The sequence below is a fragment of the Cryptomeria japonica genome, chromosome 2 (genome assembly GCF_030272615.1).
Source record: "Cryptomeria japonica chromosome 2, Sugi_1.0, whole genome shotgun sequence".
NCBI classification, from domain to species: Eukaryota; Viridiplantae; Streptophyta; class Pinopsida; order Cupressales; family Cupressaceae; genus Cryptomeria; species Cryptomeria japonica.
Genome location: NC_081406.1, coordinates 368,567,783 through 368,586,780, shown reverse-complemented (window position 1 = coordinate 368,586,780; position 18,998 = coordinate 368,567,783). Strand labels below are relative to the sequence as shown.

The window sequence follows — 18,998 nt, the reverse complement described above, 5'->3', positions numbered from 1 at the left end:
CATATTTATACACAAAGGCAAGCCACACAATCATGCCACATATAGTGATCTAAGCTATAGAATAATTGTAGTACAATAGAAAGGAGTGAGGGCAAATGTAGGGAGAAGAGGAATATATGTCTAATGATCAATTGCAGATGTTGAATAGACTGCTCAAATATGTGAGGAAGATAGTTAACACCCCTGAATCTATGATGAAACTACATGTGAGGAGATCAAAGGAGAATATGTTAGCCAATCATGGTGTGCCCATGAGATTTGAATATGGATGATTGTCAAATGAAGTCACAGAAGTGATTGCAACATCAAGCAGGGTATTCTTCTGGAATGTGTGCTTGGTGATTGGGGGCTTCAATAGACAATTGAACATTCACACTTCCAGTTTGAAAGATAAGTGAGTGCAAATAAACAAGACATTTGAGGTGAGTAAGAAAGACATTTGAGATGAGTGGGCAAGATAAAAGCATGAGTGGGTTTAAGAGGACTCTCACTAAATTTTACCACTCACAGATTTCCACGGGAAAAAAAATACACCATAAGAGATGAATGCAAGTGGTAGAACCTACACGCTTTGGGGTCTGCTAAAAGAGACATGTCTACATCACCTAATCAAGGAATCAACTGTGTATGTGAAAAAGTGAACCTGTAGTTGTAAGCACAACACTTCAATTAAGTCATTATATGCATGGTTAATAATCAATAAGTAATAAACCATAGCAAAGCGACCAATTGCCTTCTAAAAGATGCGAGTATAAGATTGCTCTCAAATTTTTATAAGCAATACCAATGACTAGACTACATCAAGAGGAAGGATTTAATCTATATGATATTAAGCTATATGGATGCAAGATGGATGAATAATTCAAGCAATAATCAATTTAAGCAACAATGGATGCAAGCAATAATGGATGTAAAATGGATGCAAATAATCTAAAAAGCACAATAATCTTCAATGACTCCAGAGCAAAATTAGCGTGATAATAATCTCCAAGCGTGTTCTCAAAAATCTCTGGGGTGAATTGGAATGAGAGCTGAAGACTGAATTTATAGAGAAATACCAAGAGAAAAAGCTCAATTTAGGATTAATTGAAAATAATTGAGAAATTAGATTCAGTTAACCTTGAGATAGATTCCAATTATAGTTTAATTGAAATGCATTCAAATTAGAAGTCCAAGTTGCATTGGAAAATAATAATAAATCAATTCCATGCATATCTGATAAAAATAGATAATTCTTTAATTTATTCAAGAAAAAGGTATTTTCAATGCAACTGAACTTCTTTTTCTGAAAAGCTTTGAGTTCCAATTTTAGAGAATAATTCAATAATTCAATTAAATTGCTTTTCTGATTTCAAGTTCTAAATTTAGAAAAAGAAATAATATCTCAAGTTTGATTTCTCTCTCAATTCAATTCTTTTTGTTTTATTTTCAATTCAACTCTTTGTAATAAATTAATTCATCTTTTGTAATAAATTAATCCTTTTTGCATGATTGAATGGAAAATTTATTAATAATTAAATATGCAAGGATATTTAATAAATTAAAATGGGATAATTGATCAAAATGATATTATTGGAAATGATTTGATTAATTAAATAAATATTTAATTAATATTGAGTAGTTGATTTGCCATGTGATATTTGATGATTAAAGAATTAATAATGTGCTCAAGATTGATTTAATTGCCTTTGGTTAGGACCTTGGTGATGTTGTCGAGATTAGAGGCCCATGGTTTAGATGACCAATTTTAGGGTATTACATTTGCCCCTCTTTGAATTAATGTGCGAGCAACGCGTTGGTTCAAAGAATGTGTGATGTCTAGGAGATGCCAGTTCTGAACTTGATTGATCACGAACTAGATGAAAAGCAAGGTGTTTAGCTTGATTCGAAGCAACAAAGTTGAATGAAGTCTGATTAAAGTGATACCAATCCTGAACTTGATTGAACTGAGGAACGATAGAAAACAAATATACCAAACTTGAACTTGATTGATCAAGAAGCGGATCTTACTGATCTAGAACTTGATTGAACTTAGATGTAGTGAGTGATGATAAAAATCAATCTTGAACTTGATTGATCAAGACACGATGAGCGAAGAATAAACCATTCAGCTTGATCAAGAAATGAATACTGAACACCTACTTAGATTTAGTGTGATCAAAGATACTCTTGAAACTTTTGATTGAGCTTAAACGAATAATCAGCTTGATTTGAAGTGATGAAACTGATTAACGTTAAGAGATTAATTCAGATGATAGATAAATATCAGCTTGATTTGAAGTGATGAAACTGATATGCCCCTAGCGATTGATTTGATCCAGATGATCGAGAGATCTCAACTTGATGTGAAGCGATGAAGCTGAGATGCCCCTTAGCAATAAGGATTGATTTTCTTTAATTAAAAAGATTTTGCTCGACTTTTGATGAAGATTTGAAAAATTTCCTCGACTTGTGAGATGTGAAGTCATAAGGTCATGAGTATGCCCCCTCGGGAGCGAAATCGAAATATAGCGAGGGATTCATTATAGGCAATTGTTTGGTGAAAATAAGTAATTTGAGCAAAAATTGATTCTGAGGATTTTTTGAAAATTTCGGCGTTGATTGATGAGAAATTGAGCGTAGAGTTGATCGAAATGTTGATGTGTAGAATGAAATTGAATTAAGATTCAACGTTGAAATTTGAGCGCAATTTGAAGAAAGAATGAACATTTGATGAAAAAACGCGCTAAGTGGTCAAAATTGTGAAATTGACTAGCAAAATGATCTCGAATTTCAATTTCGATCCCGAAAATGGAATCAGAGCAGGCAAATTAGCTAAGGGCACAATTTTCATAACCATCGGGGCAAGTTGAAAAATTAGGTTTTAGGATATATATAGGACGAAAGTGTCATTTTCAAATCATTTTAACCCTCCAAGTTTGAAAATTCAAAAAGCCTTCTGCGAAGAAAATGGTGGTCCCTACTCGTCAACATCGAATTGAGCGCCAGAGACGTCACAATCGACCCCGAAACTACGAGCCAGCGGTAAGTGATCGATCTTAAGCCTCTTTATGTTTCCAATTTTGAATTTTTTTATGCTTTTTTGAAGTTTTTCATGGGTTTTGGGTCGGGTGTCTCGGTTTATCGTGCGAGACAGGATCCTATCTCGTACGAGAAACTGGTAAAAAATCTTTTTTTCGTTTGAGCCTACTAGTTTTGTTGTACGGGGTCCACCCTCGTATCGTACGACAGGTCTGTTAAAAGACCATTTTGTCATGCTAGGTCTGTTAAATTGTCATTTGAGGCTGTTTTCTCATACGAGAGCCATTCTTGACTCATACGAGATGCTTCTTGACTGTGTTTTGTCGTTCAAAAGACAGTGATCATTTTTGAAAGTGTAAACATGAAATTTTGGTTTTGGATGTGACTTATTTGGGTTTGCGTGATGTTTAACTTCTCTTGTAGGCTCATTTGGAATGTTTTCTGATGATCGTTATTGGATTTTTGTAGGTTCGATTACCTCTTGTTCTCTTCAAATGTGTATATCCACCTACAATGGCATTAGTTCATCATCTATCTGAGGTTGAACAGGCTCATGTTGATTTATGCGGCTTGACTCATCTATTGCAATTACCTGATATCTGTGTGAACCACGAAATGCTCATGGCATTGGTTGAGCATTTTCATTCGGAGCAGAATACATTTCATTTTCCAGTTGGGGAGTTGACTATCACTCCCGAGGATGTGTACAAGATCCTTCATATCCCTTTTGTTGGGGATAAGGTGGATTATGATATTGCGTTGTTACCTGGACTACAGGCTCTTAGGAACATATTTAGGGATCCTAACATTTTGACTCGGTCGATGAGTTGGGACATACTGATGAGCAAGTATAGTGAGGAGTATCCCTTGGCATGTGTTCTAGCAGGGTTCATTGGTTGCTTCTTGATGCCGGACAGAGGGCAGTAGGGTTTCCAGAGCGGATGGGGCCGGATGCTAGAGAGGTTGATAGAGACCCCTCAGAGACTTGGCTAGGGCTCTTGTTTATTGGCCCACATGTATCGAGAGATGCATGAGATTGTTTTCAGAGATGGGCAGAGCATGGCCGCAGGTGTATACATTTTGCAGGTGTGGGCTTGGGAGCACCTTCCCATTTGTCAGCTGATAGTTGATGATAGCAGAGAGCCAGGGCAGCTGATTATTTACAGGTATGTCGGATATATTATGCAGCCCCATCTCGGCAAGACAGATTTTTGGCGACGACAGCTCAACGACCTTATAGCAGTTGTCTGGAGACCATACAGAGGATTGGAGCTGTGGGATGACTGGCGGAGGGTTCACATGGACCTTTTTGTGACACGCCCACTGATTGGGAGATCACAGACTTGTGGAGCGATTCATCATTTCACAAGTGATGAGGCAATACGGTCAGCCTTAGGGGATCTCACAGGAGTATATAGTGTATGCTCGTTATGCTGATGAGGAGAGGCAGGGATGGTCTCCATGGTTGTCGTATGCTTTGGCTATGCAGGAGCTGATAGGTTTACATCGCCTGAGATGGGATTACCTAGAGGATATAGCAGATGTGGGGGTATTGCCCCAGTATAGGGATTACTTTTAGCAGCATCCGCTCCCTCGATTTACAGATCTGGGAGAGCAGGGTCCTCATATTAAGGATGTGGAGGATGATGCCCCCGCACCGGCATAGGGACAGGGCCAGAGGCAGGGCCATAGGCAGGGACAGGCACAGAGATCAGAGGCTCCACGACAGACTCGTGGTGATCCTGGTGCTAGAAGCAGTGGGGTGCCAGCTGATGTTGGATAGCAGAGGGGTGAGGGTGGATCCCTTGGGAGAGTAAGCGTGAGGTTGGGTGGTAGAGAGGAGGAGCGAGTAGCTCCAAGGTAGGTCTGACAGTGGTGGGATGAGCAGGGTGGAGCCACATGTGGAGATGGCGGTGGAGATGGTGGTGGAGAGCCTGCGAGAGAGCAAGGGGTTGACACAGGACAGTCGATGAGAGCACGTCTTGCAAAGCTGCAGTCATAGTTGACAGTGGCTCAGACTCAGCTGGCGGAGCGAGACCAACAACTGGTCGAGGTGAGGGTTGAGCGTGATCGCCAAATCACAGCATTGAGAGTAGAGTCAAGAGTAGAGATAGAGTCTCTATGATAGGAGGTGCTTCTCCAGAGCAGTAGGCCAGCATATTATGTGGCGGCATATAGTGTCGCAGTTCCTGTTGCACAATGGGTGCAACCCTATTCGCAGTATATGGCTAGATCAAAGGGAGCACGAGCACCTCAATAGGATCCCTAGCATCAGGCTCCTACTCCTCCACCAAGCGATGAGGGAGAGGGCGCCAGCTAGATGATTCATTTTTTTGTAGCTCGGATATATATTTTTTTGTAGACACACCCATTTTTTGTAGCCTATACGATTCTTGCTCCAATGGGAGTTTGTATATGTCATTGGACATCATTTTGTACTCTTATACTTGACATTATATATATACGAGATATGATTTGAATTCATCGTACTTTTGTTGATTCACTTATGAGATGTCTCTTATATGCTTTATTCTATATGTATGCATTTCTTTTCCATATAAATGTATGTAATGCAAATGATTATGAATGTATATTTTTGGTTTTTTGATATGCAAATAAATGATAATGCAAATAAGTAATAATGAAATGTATGAAGCTATATGAAATGTTATGTATGCAGCTAAACATCTCAAAACACAAGTACTCGATCAGAGAAATAATGATAAATAGACCACTTAGCATAAGAAATGATGATGCTTTCAGCTCTCCTTCAGAAGATAAAGAAATTATTACCATACCGAAATACTCTAAATTCAGAAAAATGCGAAATGATATGCAAAATGCAACCTAAACCTAGTCACTAGATTTAAAATACTTAAGATTCATCACTGAGCATAACAAACACAATAGGCAGGTTAGAGTTCCTTTCTTTTTCAATGTGCAATATTAATTATCTTATCCACAATGACCCTTTTTTCGTTCATATCCTTGGACAGATTTCGTAGGGACCCGAATTGCATCATAAAGAAATTCCCTCAAAACAAACAAAGAAATGATATGGACCTCCCTATAGCATACAAATAAGCGGAGTCGAGGTCTGTGAGGCGATTTCACCTTGATGTGAAGGCTCTTATCATAGACACCCAGCTAATTTATATGTTTCCAGATCATCGGGATCATTCCTACAAGCAGAAAACAAAGAAAATATTATGCCCCCAATCCTTGCTCCTCTTAGTCACAATAGACTTCCTCGAGTTACTCAGAGGGACAATAATCGAAAATCAATATAAAAGACAGCATATAAAGAAAATTTTCATTCATAGCTCAAACTGTTTAGTGATTGTTTTCCATTATGTTGTTTTGCTTGTGAGCTCAGTGATAAACTCTTTGGTAGTTAGGAGACAAGTGACTGACTTGGAGTGGACGACCAGGTTTCACTGATGGAAGAATGAATTGGTTGACAGTGCTTAGGATATGTAATGTGCTTTGTCGAGTAACCTAAGATTAGAACATTGATCAGTTTCAAGTCATGAGGGTTCCAATGAACCAGGATGTCACAAAAGTGACTGAAAATATGTACAAGTGAAAGCAAAAGATGCATGAAAGCGGGAAATGCCAACTTTGCGTTGATAGATGGAGTGCTTGAGTACAAGAGGTGCCTATTTGCCAAGTTTTCACCTGCTTGGCAGAGATTCAATTTTTTTTACCAAGGTGCCTGTTTACCAGGTTTTCACCAGGGCAAATTTTCTTTTTATATATATTTTTCTTTTCTTTTCTTTTTTTCTTTTTTGATTTCTTCAGGACTTTTTCTGATTTTTAGGATTTTTTTCAGGACTTTTTTCTGATTTTTAGGATTTTTTTTAGAACTTTTTTCAGTTGTACATGTTTGCTAGAGCAGAGAGTGCTAAGCGAAGAATTTTCTTCAAGTGGATGGTGTTAATCAGTTCACGGAGCTGTTCTCCTTCCGAGTTTGAGAGTTGATAGGCACCAGAGCCGTATGCTGCAGTAACAATGTAAGGACCCAGCCAGTTGGGTTCAAACTTCCCTTTATTATCGCGAAACTGTTGATTCTTTGGATTTTCTCTCAGAACCAGGTCACCAACTTGAAATTCTCTTTGTCGAACCTTCTTGTTATATCCTTTGGACATTCTCTTCTGATACACTCTGAGATGATCAAATGCCACTTGTCGACGCTCATCCAGCAATTCGAGTTCTTGCAATCTAGATATTCTATGATCTTCATCAGTAACAAGACCTTGCAATGAAACTCTTAGAGATGGTATTTCTACTTCAATAGGTAATACTGCTTCGGACCCATACACCAAAGAGAAAGGTGTAGCCCTAGTAGGTGTTCTAATACTTGTTCTGTAAGCCCATAGTGCAGGATTGAGCTGCAAATGCCAATCCTTCCCAGACTTGTTCATTGTTCTGTGCAAGATAGTCAGTAGGTTTTTGTTAGATGCCTCAACTTGTCCATTACCTTGAGGGTAATATACTGATGACCAGTGTTGCTTTATTTTGAATTTCTCACAAAGCTCGTCCAGATCTTTATTCTTGAATTGTCCTCCATTATCAATCATGATGGACGAAGGTATCCCATACCTGCAAATGATATAGTTTAGGATGAAAAAGGGGACTTGTTTACCAGTTGCTTTGATGAGCGAAACTGCCTCTACCCACTTGGTGAAATACTCATTGGCAGTTATGATGAATTTATGTCTGTTGAATGATGCAGGATATATCTGACTAATGAGATCAAAGGCCCATTGTTGAAAAGGCCAGTGTGTTATAAATGGTATGAGGTCCCTTGCCAGGGCATGTATGAGATTTCCATGAAGCTGACATTTCTCACAAGTCTTAGCAAATTTTATGGCATCTTTTTCCATATCTGGCTAGTAGTAGCCAGCCCGTAATAGTTTCCGAGCTAAAGTAAAACCATTCGAATGAGACCCACAAATACCTTCATGGACTTCTGATAATGCACATTTAGATTCTTCAGTTTCTAGACATCTAAGCAATGTACCATCCAAACCTCATCTAAATAAATCGTTAGCTATGATAACATACCGCGAAGAGTTTTGAGTTAGGTTTCTTTTCTCATTACGAGTAAGGTTTTCAGGGATAATTTGATCGCATAGATAGGAATAGATGTGGTTGTATTGGGATGAGTCATGTCCAATAATAGAACAGACTATTTGGGTCTCAAGAGAATCATAATTAGGGTAATATAACTCTTCCAACAGGAAATCAAAGCAAAAATTGGACTCCTATAACTCAGGTATAGATGCCAAGGTGGCCATAGCATCTGTTTCTCTGTTCGTTGATCTAGGAATCTATTGGAATGATACAAAAGAAAAGTACTTCTTGAGATCGTCCACCATCCGCTTGTAAGGCATCAATTTCTCATCTCGAGTCTGATATGTATCGTTGATCTGATTGATAACTAGCTGAGAATCTCCATAGATATGTAATTCAGCAACCTTCCATTCAATGGCTAGTTTTATCCCATTCACCAAAGCTTCATATTCTACAATGTTGTTTGTGCAAGGGAATAGAATCTTATAAGACTTTGGAATTGAATACTTCTGAGGAGTAATGAATAGTATGTCAGCACCTGAACCATTTTGAGTAAAGGAACCATCGAAGAACATCTTCCAGGGTTGTTGAGTAAGATGCATTATTGATTCATCTGGGAACTCGATGTGTAGTGGTTGAGTATCCTCAAGTGGAGCTCCAACAAGTTGATCAGAAATTACCTATCCTTTTATGGCTTTGTGTTCCACATATTCAATGTCAAACTCTGTAAGGATCATAACCCATTTCGCCAATCTTCCAGTGAGTGTTGCTTTATTAAGAAGATACTTGAGTGGATCGATTTTGGCCACCAACTTGACTGAACGTGCTAGCATATAGTGCCTCAGTTTCTGTGATGCAAAGACTAATGCCAAGCATGCTTTTTCTATTATATTGTAGCTCATTTCATAAGACACCAATGTCCTGCTGATGTAATAAACAGCTCTTTCCTTTTTGTTGTCATCTTGTTGCATCAGAAGTGCCCCCAATGATGAATCAGTTGCTGATATATATAAGATTAGTGGCTTACCTTGAATAGGTGGCATCAATATCAATGGATTAGACAGGTACTCTTTTATCTGTTGAAGATGTTGTTCACACTGTTGATCCCAGTTGTATATTATTCCTTTTCTCAATACTTTTGTAAAAGGTTGAGCCTTATCTACTAGCTGAGAAATGAATCTTCTAATGGATTGGAGACGTCCCTATAGACTTCTCATTTGACTGATGTTCTTTGGAGGCGGCATTTCCATTATAGCTTGGACCTTCTCTGGATCAACCTCGATTCCCTTCTTTGAAATGATGTAGCCAAGTAGTTTACCAGATGTCACTCCGAATGCACACTTCTTTGGATTTAATCAGAGCTTGAATTTTTCCATTCTGTCAAGTATAGGACCTAACTCTTGAATATGCGTTGATCTTTTCATAGTCTTCACTAAGGTGTCATCAACATAATCTTCCATATTCTTATGCATCATGTCATGAAAGATAGTTGTAACTGCTCTTTGATAGGTCGCCCCTGCGTTCTTTAACCCAAATGGCATAATGTTCAAGAAAAAGGATCCCCACGCACAGGTGAAAGTTGTCTTTTCTTGATCTCTAGGAGCGATTTTAATCTGATTGTAAGCCAGAAAATCCATCCATTAGTGAGTACATCTCATACCCAGCTATCATGTCGACTATCATATCAATATTTGGCAATGGAAAGTCATCTTTTGGACATGCTTTGTTGAGATCTCTAAAATCTGTACAAACTCTGATAGATTTATCTACCTTTGACACAGGCACTATGTTGGAAATCCATTCAGCATAATCTATTGCTCTGATAAATCCAGCTTTGAGCAGTTTCTCTAGTTCAGCTTTGACCAATAACACTACATGTGGGTGCATCTTACGGAGTTTTTGTTTAACTGGTTTTACTCCTGGTGTAATTGAGAGATGGTGCATAATAAGATCAGGATCCAAGCCTGACATATCAGAGTACGTCCATGCAAAGTTTATTTTCTTTTCTGAGAATAGCTAAGTGAACTCCTTCAATTCTTTTGCTGATAGTGATTGAGCTACATGAATGATTTGTGGTGTCTCTTGATTCTCGATATTCATTGGCTGAGTTGGCTCGATCAATATAGAAGACCACTCCTGGAAATGACTAGGCAGTATACCAAGTATCTCACCTTCAGGCGCCTCAAAGAGGTTTTCACCTTTAGGTACGTCCTTTATTTTCTCTTTTTTAGATTCTTACACCGCCACAATATGGTTTTCACCATCAGATCTTTTATTTTTATTTTTCTTGTTTTTGCGACTAAGTTACTTGATATCCGCTTCACTCATATTTTCACTATGTTAACTGGTGGAAAAGTTTATAGGTTCGACTGCATTGAGATAATAGGATAATGTATAGTCATTGGCAAAAGTAGGTATATCCATGGGTCGGTTCTATAAAGTATAGTCAATCAATACGGGATGTACTAAGGACAAATTTTGGATAGGTTCAAGAGCATTCACGGTATTGTTATCACAGTTGCGGATCGAAAAGTTGAGTTCTAGAATGATACCTTGCGTAAGTGTCTTGAGACCAGGAAGAGTCAGATCATGATTATTAAAGTTCACGTTAGTATTTAATCGATCTAATCCAATAAACATACTTGTAACATTGTTTACTACGTCGGACTGGACGTCATATCGTGGTTTAACAACAATAAGACTAGTAGGCAACTTTTCATTGTTTGTATCAGATGATTCAGAATTTGAGGCTAAGTGGATATCATCATGAATAGGACTGTCATTAGAGTCATCAGATAAATTTTCCAAGGCTTTTTTAGGTGATTTAGTAAGCATATGTATGGTATCAATACCAACATCTTTAATGCTACAAGTTCCTTCATGTTGTGGTTCATTTGTCATTTGTATCTGACAATATGTCCCTTTCCATTTGACAAGAATCTACACATGCCTCCATTTCCTCCACGAGTGGAAATCCCAAAATTTGACAAATATGATGGTACCTCAGATCCTCAAGATCATGTTAGGGAATTTAGTGCTGCTTGTATGGAGTTCATGCACGATCAAACGTACCTCATGTGTCTCTTCCCAAGGAGTTTAGGGGGTCAAGAAATGGAATGGTTCTCAAGTCTAGCCAAAGGAATTTTGTTTTGGAGACTTGTCCTTATTCTTCAGTTCTGTGACCTCCATCCGCAAAGCTAGTAATTGTTTGTGTACCATGAGTATAGGTGAGTCTTCCCTTTTAGTAACAAGTGTCTGAACATCATATCCAATAGGAAGTTTGGCACCTTGTTTTGCTAGTTCCAAGAAATAGTCTTCCTTCTCTCGGGTCATGATAGTTTTCATCATTTTTCTAAAGTCTTTGTCTTTCTGACAGTCAAGGATTTCTTTTTCTGGAGGTTCGGCGTCTTCGTCAATCTCACTTGATGATGAGGATTCATTATGATTTTTAGGAATATAACGGTCATTTTTGCTTCCATCAATGTATTATGTCTCATGTATGGTGGGAGATTCAGGTTCATCAAAAATTGGTCCACCTAATGATGACGGCATGTCAGTGAGTGGATCCTTCACGTAGAATGGATTATCTTGATAGGTGAAGGTTTGTTCTTTGCCTTTGGCTTATTTCTTACAAGAACTCTTGGTTTGAATAGGCATCTTTATGGATTTGTGTGACCTAGAGTTGTTTGTGATGTAGAGGTCAAGATCAATTTCAGAGCTAGTTGTTTTGTTTAGAGTATTGTTTAGGAGAAACAACTGAGATTTAGTCTGATTTCAGGAACGATCTATCCTATCTAAGACGTTATCTAGGTTGATTCTAAGCATAGTGTAAGATTCAGTCTACTTTCAGGAATGATCTATCATGTATAAGACGTTATCTAAGTGACTAAAATTTGATAGGTAATTGATTGAACTAGCTGAAAGGTGATCGACCAAATCGTGCAACACAAATGGCAGAGGTACGCTATCTTGATGTGTTTATGCTCAGGAAAATGATAACCAGTATTATGTTTGTTGTAAGCTATTTTTAGGCAAGTTTGATTGTTCTGTTCTGACAAAACCAAAGACTCGTACAACAGGATTTTCTGGACCGGACGATAATTTAGCAGCTACAGTACAACAATAGTTCTGTTTCGTACGAGTTATTGCCTTGTACCATATGACAAATGGGCATGTGCAGGACGACAAAAGACTGAAGGCATTTTTGTCTCGTACGAGATAGGATATAGTGTTGGATGATAGATGACTCAGACTCTTACGATAGATAATTTGGTATAGGACGACGAATCAGTAGACTCGTACGACATAGGACCTGGTGCAACATGATGGATTATCAAACTCGTACAACTGTTCACAGGACAGAGCCTAGAAATTTTGAGTTTTTCCAATTGCTGAGTGTGATAACTGAGTATGACTAATTCTGAGATGGACTGATTTTTGACCAGGATAAACTAGTTTCTGACACGGACAAATTTCCAACTTAAAATGGACTAGTTTCTGACACGGACAGAGTTTCGACTCAGGATGGACTAGTTTCTGACACGGACAGAGTTTCGACTCAGGATGGACTAGTTTATGACACGGACAAAGTTTCGACTTAGGATGGACTAGTTTCTAACACAGACAAAGTTTTGACTTAGGATGGACTAGTTTCTGACACGGACAGAGTTTTGACTCACTGAGTTGTTTCTGGTCTTCACCAATTTTTGGTATTTCAGTTTTTGTTTCAGGGATGAAAACACAGAAAACAAGTAGTATGTATAGTGACTCCAATCACAGCATGCAAACCCTAAGGAATTTGGTGAGGAAAGAAAACCTTTGCTTGTAGACTCAAGTACACACCCAATAGCTAATCAGAATACGGTTGTTGAGTCTCACGCAATGGATTCTCAACGCCGTATTATCTGACTCCAAACGCTAATGGGGGCATGAAATGACAAGTATCTTGGGAGAGTTACTATCTCTCTTGCACAAAGATTATCCCCCTTTCGGAGGTGAATCGGGTAGCTTCTAATTTTAAATTGGATTTAGTCAAGGATCCGTTCGGCGCGTCGAGGTATAAGCTCAATTAAGAGGTCTCCCAGCCTTGAAAACTAAGGTTTAATATACCCGAAGGTATGGAGGAGAGCTATTCCCGAGCACTGTCGTTGACTTGATTTTCATCAAATCATGTTTATTTTATAGTGGGTTGGAGTACTTGGTGTCTAGCCGTTCCCACTTAGGTCGTTCCCCTCACACCAGCCGTAACGGCTTTAAGAGTTTTTCAACCCCTCGGGAGGGCAGGCCTGCTAAAGATGTACAAATCTCAAACAAAGAAAAAGCTTCAAGGGTCTGGATTTTTTATTGTCTAGAAAAATACAAGAGCATACTCTCCTACCTCTCAAATTTTTTTAAAACACAAAAGACAAATCTGTTCTTTAACCAGATAGCAAGTTAGGTTCCTAAAAATGAATTTAAAGAATACATGATGTTTAGTCAATTCTCCTTAGGCAACCTGCAAAGACAACGAATCAGTAGTCATATTGTCTTTGTGTGACAAGCATATTCTTCGACAAGCATTTTGCAAAAACTAGTTAGGCTGTGAAAAAATCTAAGATAGACAGATAAACAGTCAGGGTCAGTCGTCAAAATAATCAATCAGGAAATGAAAAAATTATGAAATTTACCTCTTTTACTAGAAAATAGAGAATCATACGATAGACACTTGACTCGTACGAGACAGGATGCAGTATCGTACGAAAGAATATTGCTAATGATGTCTGCTCGTACGATAGAGGATTTCTGCTCGTACGATAGAGGATCTACTCATACGATAGGATATTTGCAATTCGTGTGACACCTGTAGTTTGTCGTTTCAGCCTGTAAAAATTGTCGTACGAGATGTACGGACGAAGAAAAAAAAAACCAAAAAATCTGAAATCTAGAAAATAACAAAAAAAAGTGGTCAGTCTTGGAGGCCGAAAAAGTGTAGTCTTCAGGCCCCACGGTGGGCGCCAGAGATTTGTGTGTGAAAAAGTGAACCTATAGCTGTAAGCACAACACTTCAATTAAGTCATTATATGCATGGTTAATAATCAATAATCAATAAGTAATAAACCATAGCAAAGCGACCAATTGCCTTCTAAAAGATGCGAGTATAAGATTGCTCTCAAATTTTTATAAGCAATACCAGTGACTAGACTACACCAAGACGAAGGATTTAATCTATATGATATTAAGCTATATGGATGCAAGATGGATGAATAATTCAAGAAATAATCAATTTAAGCAACAATGGATGCAAGCAATAATGGATGTAAAATGGATGCAAATAATCTAAAAAGCACAATAATCTTCAATGACTCCAGAGAAAAATTAGCGTGATAATAATCTCCAAGCCTGTTCTCAAAAATCTCTGGGGTGAATTGGAATGAGAGCTGAAGACTGAATTTATAGAGAATTACCAAGAGAAAAAGCTCAATTTAGGATTAATTGAAAATAATTGAGAAATCAGATTCAGTTAACCTTGAGATAGATTCCAATTATAGTTTAATTGAAATGCATTCAAATTAGAAGTCCAAGTTGCATTGGAAAATAATAATAAACCAATTCCATGCATATCTGATAAAAATAGATAATTCTTTAATTTATTCAAGAAAAAGGTCTTTTCAATGCAACTGAACTTCTTTTTCTGAAAAGCTTTGAGTTCCAATTTTAGAGAATAATTCAATAATTCAATTAAATTGCTTTTCTGATTTCAAGTTCTAAATTTAGAAAAAGAAATAATATCTCAAGTTTGATTTCTCTCTCAATTCAATTCTTTTTGTTTTATTTTCAATTCAACTCTTTGTAATAAATTAATTCATCTTTTGTAATAAATTAATCCTTTTTGCATGATTGAATGGCAAATTTATTAATTAATTAAATATGCAAGGATATTTAATAAATTAAAATGGGATAATTGATCAAAATGATATTATTGGAAATGATTTGATTAATTAAATAAATATTTAATTAATATTGAGTAGTTGATTTGCCATGTGATATTTGATGATTAAAGAATTAATAATGTGCTCAAGATTGATTTAATTGCCTTTGGTTAGGACCTTGGTGATGTTGTCGAGATTAGGGGCCCATGGTTTAGATGACCAATTTTAGGGTATTACATCAACAACTATCATACTTTTTTTCTAACAAGAGAGCCTTGGAATATTTCAAAGTTCCACTCAACTAAAGGATCCCAACTCCAAGAGAAATTCTACCTAAATAGGATTGCTTGGAGGAGAACAGGGACCTATCAATCCCACTTCTATTTAGGATGCATTCTGAGACCTTTGAGGATGGAAAAGTGATGCACTACAAATTTCTTGTGATCAATGGTGTGCATAGAAAAGCACTACACTTAACAAATGTGCATTCAATCATTATGACCTTAAATGATCATTTCCAAATGACTACACATATGCTAGTCCTCAATATTAGTGTATTAAGTTAAATCAACATTAGTATAATTATTCTCTCAAAGTTGTAAGGAGTCACTAAGGACCCTTGACTCAAGAGTGTTTGATGGCCATGACTAATATAGATGGTCATCTATGTAACACCATGCTAATGGGTAATGGTGAGGGAGTGATGATTTCTAACCATCAATGATTGCATCCATGTTTAAAATATTTACCTTATGAAATCTTCATCAGATATTTCAAAAAGAAAAAATATTTAACCACTCACAAAATTTAATCCTACATAACATCTAGTTGAGACTGAACCTCATTCTATATTTTTTGTACATTTATTTTTTCTATAGGTCGGATTTAGTCCAACCCTTCAGAGATGTCAACAAATTAAAATATTTAGTTATTTACAAAATTCAACCTTATCTTCGGACATGTAGTGTCACGGTTAAAACACTTCGCTGGTGAAGTGACCACCAAGGTTCAAATCCCTGCTGGGCCACTGTGCTCGCAAGGCCTTGTGCCTTCGTTGGGTCGTTGTGCTTGCGGATTTGAACAAGTGAAGTGTGGGGATGAGGTCCCCCGTTTGTGGCCTCACTGGTTCATAGCTCTAGGTCAAAAGCGTTCACGTGGAGCCAGAGGGCATGTCGTGCCAACATCACCGGTCACGTTAAAAAGTTTACTTGGCATAGTTTAAAAATAAAAATCAAAAAAATCAACCAACATTGCATCAAGTGGAGACTGAACTTCATTCTTGTACTTTCAGCCAAAGAAAATAATTAATTTTTAATAAGAGTTTAGTGTGACTTTGTTATGAATATATGTAAAAAACTGACCAAATATTTTATTAAAGGGCAAATTGACATTGTATTGCGCAGTTTGCAGGTGAAAAATTCATCATGACAGACTCTTGTTTTTAAAAGTAGCTTTCCAATCCTTATGAGTAGTATCCATAATCATGCTTGCATGTGATTCAAATAAATTTTTTATTGGGACTATCAATAAATAGCATTCCTAAGTTCCATGTGTTTCACAAGTGCAGATAAACACTAATGTAACCCACCTTGCGAAAACCAACAGGGGTTGGTTTAAAAACTTGCATTTGCTACTCACAAGGAAGAGTTGCATATATAGGTACAACCAAATTTTTTTGCATGTCTTTCAGGCAAGTGTTCAGCACATTCTCGAAGAAGTCTCTCTATGGACTCAATTTCTTCTTGCCAAGTCAAGAATACAAGAATATCCACTGATGCCTCCTCCATGTGAATCTGGATGATCAAATACCCATTATAGTTAAAAATAGATGTTTATCTATTGGTAGCATAGTCATTCATAAAATGGCAATGAGTTTACTCTACTAATGCACAAGATATAAAACAATGCTCCTAGGAGATGTCAGGTTAAGATAGAATGCAAACAATAGTAAATGTAGTTGTAGAAGTTAATAGTTCACAGATATTACTATCAAAGTTATTTTCTCTCACAACTAGAATAATGCCTGAAATAAAATGATAGGATTAGTTGGGCATCATTTTATTCTTTTTAATTCACATCAAATTGAAAGCAAAAGGCAACTAACAACTACCTGAAAGACAGTGACCAATGATGCATCAAGATAGTCTGGCTCTACAGTGTATGTATATATGATTTCTATAGGACACTATCGTCCTCTAATGTAAATAGCTTTTGCACAATCAAAATATTCAGAAAAAACCCTAGCATCCAAAGTTGCAGACATGACTACCAATTTTAAGGGATCCACTTTTGCATCCAAAGGTATTCATAACTGAACTATCATTTTCATTCAAGTTGTCTCTATTTTCTTGCATTGATTGTTTAAAGTCTTCATTTTCTTTTTCCATATGATCATTTTTTCTAGCAACTGAAAGAGATCTTCTCTTTTGTACATCTTTCAACAGGCCTAATAGCACATGCGTGTGTATCGTTCTCTCATGTGCCTTGTCTACAATGATTACATAATACTTAAGAAGAAGTGGGTCCAACAAATGCACATCATTAAAAGTATATGTGAAAAAAACAATTACGTACAACATAACACTTTTATTTTTAAATTATATAATTTAATATAATATAACTAGGATTTAGTCTTTAATTATCTTAAGCTAATGAGATATGATTTTTATTTTATTTGTTTTGCAAGACTCCGCCCTCCAAAAGTTGCCTTAACAATAATTTCAGTATATTCAAGTTATGAACATCTTTATCTAGGCTTCAGAAAGGAATGACCGTATAAATGTTTCACAAAAAAAGACAAAACCCACCTTAGCAACATGCCATCTGTCATGTACTTGATCTTGGTTGTTCTAGATGTTGCATCTTCGAACCCGATTGAATATCCAACCTCCTCACCCAACCTAACAAAAGCTTCATCAGCCAATCTTGTGGCAACTATAACATTAGCAACTCGTCGAGGTTGAGTGACCCCAATGACCTTCCCACCATGACAAAAACCAGCATTGAACAAGAATTGCGGTAATTCTGCAGCCATAATTATAAAAGTAAAATATTTTATTGACTCAAGATGTGAGCAGTGAAATCTTACTAGCATTCTTCCATATTAAAAAAAAATCCAGATTTCAACCAAGCACAAAGTTAGTTGTATGTGCATTTCCTAGTTGCATTTCACACCCCTCGTGTAACATTGCAGAGAAAATCTGCACCAGATGTTGGCTGATCAATTATTTTCATATTCACAACTAATAACCTCCCAATTGTGTTACTTTACTCTATGTACGAAGCTATTGGATGTGTTGATGTGAATTTCTTTTTCATTTACAATATGAGAAATTGTAGGTTTCCACAAAGTTGCATAGTATTATAAATACTTCTTCATATGCTTATCATTTTCATGGAAGATATAGTTAAGAGAGACAAGACAACAAAACCAATTTCCAACATTCAAATTTTAAGATTTAGATTCCATGAAGAATATTTTGGTACCACTCAGCCATTTGGTGTAAGGAAATAATTTTGCAAAACAACGTTTATTACTTCAAGAGGCACAACTACAATGGCAACAAAGAGAATTGGAATGGAGTGAGTGGATAACAAAAAAACCAATGTTTTTTATTAAGGAAAACCAGGTTTTAAGGGACCCGAAACCCACTTACATATCGAAAAGAAAAGCATTAGAGAAATAAGAGAGGACAAAACAAAGAGAGAAATGCTGCAAAAGAACAACACAAAAGACAACAGCCAGAGAAAAGAATAGCAAAAGACCAGCGAGAAACTGGCACACCTAAAACATAACTAGAGCATTTAGGTGAAAATCGTTATGGTCTCGTCAGCATCCCTGACAAGCATCATCATCGCATTTGCTGCCTCTTTAAGGTCTTTACTTTCCTACACCTGTTGATTACCTTTGGTCTTTAGCTCCAACTCTTTAGCATTTTGCCTAGTTCCGTGTCTGAAAGAAAGTTGGACAGAGCTAGAACCTGACTCATCATC

At 37.0% G+C, this 18,998-nt stretch overlaps 1 pseudogene; it reads right to left on the bottom strand.

Annotated features, from left to right (window-relative positions):
• LOC131060454 (pre-mRNA-splicing factor ATP-dependent RNA helicase DEAH10-like) overlaps positions 1–18,039 on the bottom strand; it is a 125,605-nt pseudogene extending 107,566 nt beyond the window's left edge.
• Between the last annotated feature and the right edge of the window lie 959 nt (positions 18,040–18,998).